This window comes from Dermacentor variabilis, chromosome 6 (assembly GCF_050947875.1).
Source record: "Dermacentor variabilis isolate Ectoservices chromosome 6, ASM5094787v1, whole genome shotgun sequence".
NCBI classification, from domain to species: Eukaryota; Metazoa; Arthropoda; class Arachnida; order Ixodida; family Ixodidae; genus Dermacentor; species Dermacentor variabilis.
The window spans coordinates 157073320-157080470 of NC_134573.1; the positions used below are offsets into that span (position 1 = coordinate 157073320).

General features: G+C 48.4%; 1 protein-coding gene across 2 annotated transcripts in view; it reads right to left on the reverse strand.

Annotated features, from left to right (window-relative positions):
* LOC142585540 (glutamate receptor ionotropic, kainate 2) overlaps positions 1–6899 on the reverse strand; it is a 402961-nt gene extending 396062 nt beyond the window's left edge. For both annotated transcript variants that reach the window (XM_075696357.1, XM_075696356.1), the window contains exon 1: positions 5635–6899. The gene's annotated coding sequence lies outside the window, so the exon portion shown is untranslated. The remainder of the gene's footprint in view (positions 1–5634) is intronic.
* Positions 6900–7151: the final 252 nt, after the last annotated feature.

The following is a 7151-nucleotide window of genomic DNA, read 5'->3' on the forward strand; positions in this document are numbered from 1 at the left end:
AATTCACGGTGCACAAATGTTCTCTCTCTCTCTCTCTCTCTCTCTCTCTCTCTCTCTCTCTCTCTCTCTCTCTCTCTCTCTCTCTCTCTCTCTCTCTCTCTCTCTTTCTTTCTTTTTTTCTTTCTTTTCCATTTTTTTCATTTCGCCTTCATCGGAATGTGGTCGCACGGGCATGGATCGAACCCCGCTACCCCGAGCTCAGCAGCGCAGTGCTTTATACACTGGGCTACCGCGGCTCACGTAGCTTTCTAAGTTCGCCTAGCTGTCCTAAACGCAATTTCATTTTGAAATAGCACGCACTGCAACACAATATTCTTGAAGGAGCCATACACCGGGCGCGTTCAGTGAACACTTGCACGCATTTCGCATTTGTCGAGTGCAAGTGACGTTGCGGGTCATTCTGCTTCAGACGTGTCTGGACGAACTGAGCCAGACAGGCCGGCCGACACGCGTTCCAAAATGTGCGACTGCTAGGAGAAAAAAGGCGGAACACGTAGAGTTCCTAACAGCAATGGCCTCACTCCGACGGCGACGATGTAACAGAAGAGGTACAGTACGTACGCTTTATTGTGATCGACTGTGGATGAGCAAGCTAAGCCTCAACACGGAAGGAAGGAAGGAAGGAAAAAGTGGAGAAGGAAAGGCAGGGAGGTTAACCAGTGTAGCTCAACCTGTTTGCTACCCTCAGAATTCTTCAGAACGGAGTCACCGTTTATGCTAGGGAAGATGTCGATCTGACGAAGGCAAGTCCGTTTGGAACAAAATTATTCTGTCAAAAAAAAAGGAGCAGCTAACGCTGACTGCTGGCGCCAGCATCTCCTCAAACACAGTTAATAAAGATAGTTGCAATATTGTTGCAATATTGGCTCCGGAGGCATTCCATGTTCGATCACTGTTGATCATTCCAAGTCTAAACCTTCCTTTGATACTCTGCCTTGTTTTCAATACGTTTTACCACGTTATTACCGCTTTATATACGCAATCCTTTTTCCGATTCTATTACAGTTCCAGTATTACCGCCCTCTCTACCAGAGCGCGAGGGCTATCGGCAGAACTATCCCATGTAAGTATCATATGGTAAGAATAATACAAATAAAGAAACTGTGCCATTGTGACCCGGGTAGTCGACGATTAAGACCACTCAATTGCAGTGTTGCTTGTTCAACTTTTGTTTATTTAGACTATAGGCTAAAATGTTAATCAAAATTTTAAAAAGAAAGCTGGCATGTGGCAGAAGAACACGAGCACCAAAAGAGGCAGCCTGAAAAACGCTGCATTTACTGCACAGTGAGCTAGCGAGCTGTTGGTCATCCACACATATTTGTTTCTTTACTATGCCTACCTGAGACGTAGAGAAAATGACATTCTAAACGTCTTCATTTCCTCTACATCTTGTTCATTGACATACTTTCCATGAGACCTTGAGAAGGGGTTTACAATGGAATCAGGTGATATTCGCACTTGTCTTTTTCTTTTCTCATCACTTACTGCTTTATCAATTACGCCTTAGATTGAAGGCATTCCCCTTATTATGCAACGCAGTGTTATCTTTGCGACTACGTTAGTATTATGTTAGCCTTGGGCAATTAACCTTGCGACGCAAACAGAGCCGCTGAAACGCAAACCATTGAAATTAACGAAGTGCGTGCACCGGCTAGTGTGGTTGGTCCGCCCTATCAACTGCTATCAGACCACTTTTGATGACACGGTAATAATCGTCGCAAACATACAGCTCCAACCTTTCTTCCCCTTTGGAAATACAAAAAGGTGTTCCGATTTTGTATATCCAATACCGCATAGCTGAGAATACCAGTGCGCAAAAGTGTGGGCAGAAATCGGTCGCACGGAAACCGCTTTCTCAGGCTAAGATTTCAGGTAACACCACTTCGAAACGGGCTTGTATTCACCGTTGCACGCCTACGTTCTCTATCTCTTTTTTTTGTTTAAATTATGGGGTTTTACGTGCCAAAACCACTTTCTGATTATGAGGCACGCCGTAGTGGGGGACTCCGGAAATTTCGACCACCTGGGGTTCTTTAACCTAAATCTAAGTACACGGGTGTTTTCGCATTTCGCCCCCATCGAAATGCGGCCGCCGTGGCCGGGATTCGATCCCGCGACCTCGTGCTCAGCAGCCCAACACCATAGCCACCGAGCAACCACGGCGGGTGTTCTCTATCTCTGTCCTTGGACATAGTTAGCCACTTCGCAACTAAATTACGCACAAAAGAAACAAAGTCATCTAACAAATGTCCTGCGAAGGACAACAAGTGTTGAAATACCCTAATGTTCCGAAATCTTTCAACATGGACAGCTGTATCTACAGGAGTGTTAGCCAATCTATGAGGGCGCTTTGCGGAATCATTTTGATCAAAGCGTGCTTTCCACATTACGGCCCGAACATCATAAAAACGAACCTTCAACAAAGAAGTTACATTGATCGGTAGAGCAGCAAACATACTTTCCACACACCACACTCTTTACGCTTTAACCACCTATTATATAGCGCTGTGTCCGCGTCTTGCCTCTGTCTCTCGTACCTTTTCGTGCGCTAAAAACCTCAGTTATGGAATACCAACACGCACTAACCTACGACCTATTATATGTTCTTAGCACCCTTCTGCATACGAATTAGCGAAGGAGCAGTTCATGCGCCATATATACTACACGCTTCGTCCGAGCAATTTCCTTTCCTGTCAAGATAGCTGTTCATTAGTCCTTCTTACTAGACCGTATGCCCCCTGCTTACTCAAGAAAGAGAGAGGGAGGAAAGGCCGGGAGGTAAACCAGAAGCAAATATCTAGTTTGCTACTCTACACGTCCGTTGGGGAAAAAGGGAGATAGAAAGGAGGGAGAATGAGAGAGAAAAATAAAACAATAAGTACTAAAGACATTCAGTGAATACTATAGATCCTAGAAAGCGCATCAATACTTTAACAATATTCTTATAAAAGATAGAGTCATATATGCGTTGGAGAATTGTTACTTTCGACAGAGGTTGGTCGTCGAACTTGTCTAGCACTTCAATAAATGTGCGTCTCTGGGCACAATACTGCGGACACTCCCACAGAATATGGCTGATGCTTCCCTTTCACCCGCTGTGGTCACATGCTGTAGTGTCGGCCATTCCTATGCGGGAGGCGTAGGCATTGGTGAGCACCACGACCGACCGACGTCGGCATAAGAAGGTCGCGTCCATTCGGGGCAGTCCTACGGTACCTTGATGCTCAATTCAGGCTCCAAGGAACGTAGTAGTGTGTTTCTGAAGCTGGGGGCTCGTTCCAATGACCTAGTGTTTGTTGGCGTGCAATTATGCGAAGCCTTCTTGTGGTATCCGTCCTTGAAAGCGGGATTGATAAAAGCTGGGCTTCTCCATGAGCTAATCGACTCGCCTCGTCCGTACGTTCGTTACCGAAAATCCCACAAGGAGTAGGTAACCACTGAAAATGACGTAATGTCCCTTATCGGTTAAGTTACGTATCGCTCCTGAAAATATCAAAATATCCACTGTTCTCATGGGCCCCGTCGGAATGCGGCCAATAAAATCTGCCGCCATCTAGTACTATGGCTTGGAGTAGCATTTTGAAATGCGTACTCCTTTTTTATCGGAATGGTCAACAGCCTATTTTGTGACTTCTGCGGATGCAACAAAACAATCGCGCATCTTCTTTGTGAGAGTCCTCATTTCAGCCCAATAACGCGCAATAACGGAAAACAACATCCTTGGAAACTGGCCTATGTGAACATCAGCGCGAGCCGCTATAGAGGCGCTGCTGCGTTATTTAAGAGACACCGGACTTAGTGACAAATTGTGACTGTGCACTGTGTAACGTAGGATTGGACGATCACACTGTGTAACACTACTAACGCCTTCGCACACTGAGTGACAATGCCCACAGAAACAGTTCTCTATCGTATGTATGGGTGTGTGTGTGGAGGGGTATTCTTTTTCTCTCTCACACCTATCGCATTCCTTTGCCCCTACCCCGGTACAGGGTGGCCAACCGGAGATAATCTCTGGTTAACCTCTCTCTCTCTCTCTCTCTCTCTCTCTCTCTCTCTCTCTCTCTCTCTCTCTCTCTCTCTCTCTCTCTCTCTCTCTCTCTTCGAGTGACAGGAAATTGACCACTTGCGTGAATGTTCACCATAAATAAAGCGCAGTGCGACACAAGGGGCGGCCAGCTCTGCAGCTCTCGATGTTTTCCAGAGAGATATCTTAAGATAGATCGCGGGAGCTTTCGTCGGGTTGACAAAACATGCGGTTAAGCTGTCCCGTAGAACCGAGCCATCGGTGCATATGTGCGTGTACTCGCTGTACCTTTCATATACGAGGGGCATTGTAAGCTGTTTGAGAGCTGGCGATGACAAGTCTACTCGCTTCTGGATACCAGGCGCAGTCAGGTGGCGGGGTAGAATGAGACACTAAGGAGGCGTCGAAGGTTTCGCTGCAGCTGTGATGCCAGATGGTAACGACTCATTCTGAGCTGATAAAGTTTTCTAGAACGAGGTACGTGGTCTCCTCGCGGGTACTTGTGCTCATTTGTGGCGTTTACGCGTAAACCCATGGAATATTACGGTATGGCCAATGGCCAAGAGGACATACATATTTTTAGGTCTCCTTATTGATAGAGACTTATTGTTGAGCCCTCACGTGTCGTACGTAAAGATGTCGTTGACAGGTATCTGTCAATCTTTTCAAGTTCTTAGCCGGAAAGAGATGGGGATATGTCTCCGAGCGCTGTGCTGCAGTTATGTACAGCGATCTTTCTGGGCTTTCTGCGATGCGGCTTTGCCGCCCTGACCACTGCAAATAAAATAAGTCCACGCATGACCCGAGGTATCCAGGCTCAGACTTCGAAGTCTTCCTCGACGAGCACCAGCAGCGGCAACTATCACGATCGCTCGAGATTATCTCATCATGACGCATATTTCAGTTGAAGCGCTCAGAGAACACACAAGGCATCTTGCCCGGACACCTTCTGACTTAGAGCATCGCCGGTTATGGATGTGGTGGTATGTTTGCGGTGGTTTGTTGTTGAATGGTGGTGTGTTGTAGCTGCAGGTGGATTTAGCCTGGCGACCGAGGCCGGCAATAGCTCCGCCTGAGTGTCTCTTGTGGCGTCACTGGTGTATTTACAACCTGTCAAAAGGATCGATGTCTCTTAGAAATTTAAGACGGCGTAAAGCTTCCTTTCGGGCTATACCGGATCGTTCTGGAAACACAAAGCGGTGCAGGTACGCATATGGAAGGTCTTTCTTCTGTAGGTTCCCAAGAAGAGCCTCTTTTTCAGCAGGGTAGCTTGGACATGGCCAAAGAAAGCTTTCTACTCACACTTTCCAGACTGTTTCCTTTGTGGGCGTCCGATTTTTTTACAGTAACCTTTTTTTTACGCATCTTATCTCGCTACGTAGCGCAGGCTAGCAAGCGTCTCGCTTACCGTTTCTTCTTATTAAATGAAAGAAAAGAGTATCCAAAGAAAAGAGTGGGTCCATCTTCCTAAACTGCACTCAACTCCTCTTTTAAAGAGTTGTTCCACGACATAGTCAACCTCTGCACATACACACACACACAAACAGAACGAAGAAATTGAAAAGAACATTGGCAAATTGGTGGCGGTATAACTTCAAACTTACGTTTTCGATGGCGGCCAACGCCTTGGAGCAAATGTTCTCGTCAGTTCACTGTGAACACCGCAACCAGAACGGGGAACAACGGTTCAGAACACAACGCAACGCAGCCCTCCGATCGGAAAGCAGCGCCGAGATTCCACAGGTGGTTGGCGCCGAATAGGGACGGGCAAAAGCAAAAGCTCGCGCGTTCCGTATTTCGTGGCAAATTCGGCGTGCTGTTTTTTTTTAACTCGGTGAAGAATGGACGAAACTAAAGACTGGAACAGACGGCAAAGCTAGGGAAATGCTAGGGAAATGCTAGCGGTGAGAGGGAACCAACACGACGGAGACGCGAGAGAGTTAGAAGGGTTACCTGTTTCCACTAAGCGCTTTTGTAGGCGTTCTGCCTAAGACGTTCCCAATGCAGAGACCACTACTGCGTCATAAGTGCCTTCATCGTCGCCGATTTCGAAGTTCGAAAGATCGGAGATTGAAAAGAATGTCCGGTCGACGCCGAGCGACGAGCTAGGATGAGCCATGGACGAGCGGATTTTTTTTTCTAAAGTCGATTGCCTAACATATTTCTTTTCTTCACTAGAAAAAAAAATACGCTAGCATAGAGAGCTGAAGTGAAACGCCAAATTGAAGAACTGACTTCGCAAGGCCAGGCGAGTGCCGATGGCTAATTACGGTCTCTCCGGACTCCAATCGACAAAAACTTATGGTGCTCAGTCAGAAAATGTATCGTTCCACGAAGGCGGATCGAGAGAGGGAGTGAACACGTAAACACCGGTTTCTGAGCAGCACACCGAGAACGAGAAAAAAAAGAAACTATACAGGAACAGGGCAGTTTTGACAAGTCCGAGCCACTGCGAACAACTACGACTAACGACGAGGCAAAGACGACGGAAGCTAACCGCTAAGCGGGCCACTATCAACCGGGAACTGCGCGCCGCACTGAATAAGAACACCGGGGTCTTGGGCGAATGCAAAATGAAAGAGGGAAAAAAAAGTTACAAAAACACTTAATCGCAGCAAAGCGATCAAGTGGGACGCTCGAAATGGCCAGCCGGGGTTGTGACGAAAGGGCCGAAACGACTCCTCACAGTAGCGGCGGAAACGAAAGCAGGCAGCAGCGAGTGGGTCCCGTCACGGCGGTCGCATCGGCGACGGCGGCTAACGGAGACGTTCGGACGAAGGAGCGCCGGCGGCGGCGACCAACCCTCCCTCCGCAAAGAGAGGCGCCGGAGAGTCCCTCGTGCACCGGCGGCGTCTCCCGGAAAACTCGCGGGCCGGATCAAAAGCGGGAGACGCTCGCCTCTCCCGTGGCTCGTCGGGATGAGGCTAGTTCCCGGATCTGCCGCCAGGAGCTCCTCTGTCGCTCCCCGCCAAATAGGGACGCGCCGTTAGTGGCGCCGGCAGGCCCGGAGGCATCGCTGGAGGAGAAGCGACACGTGGCCTGGTAGCGGCGCGCTCTCACGCCCGCCGCTCGACGCGCATGCGCGGAAGAGGAAGCGAGGGAGAGAGAGGAGGACGTTGGT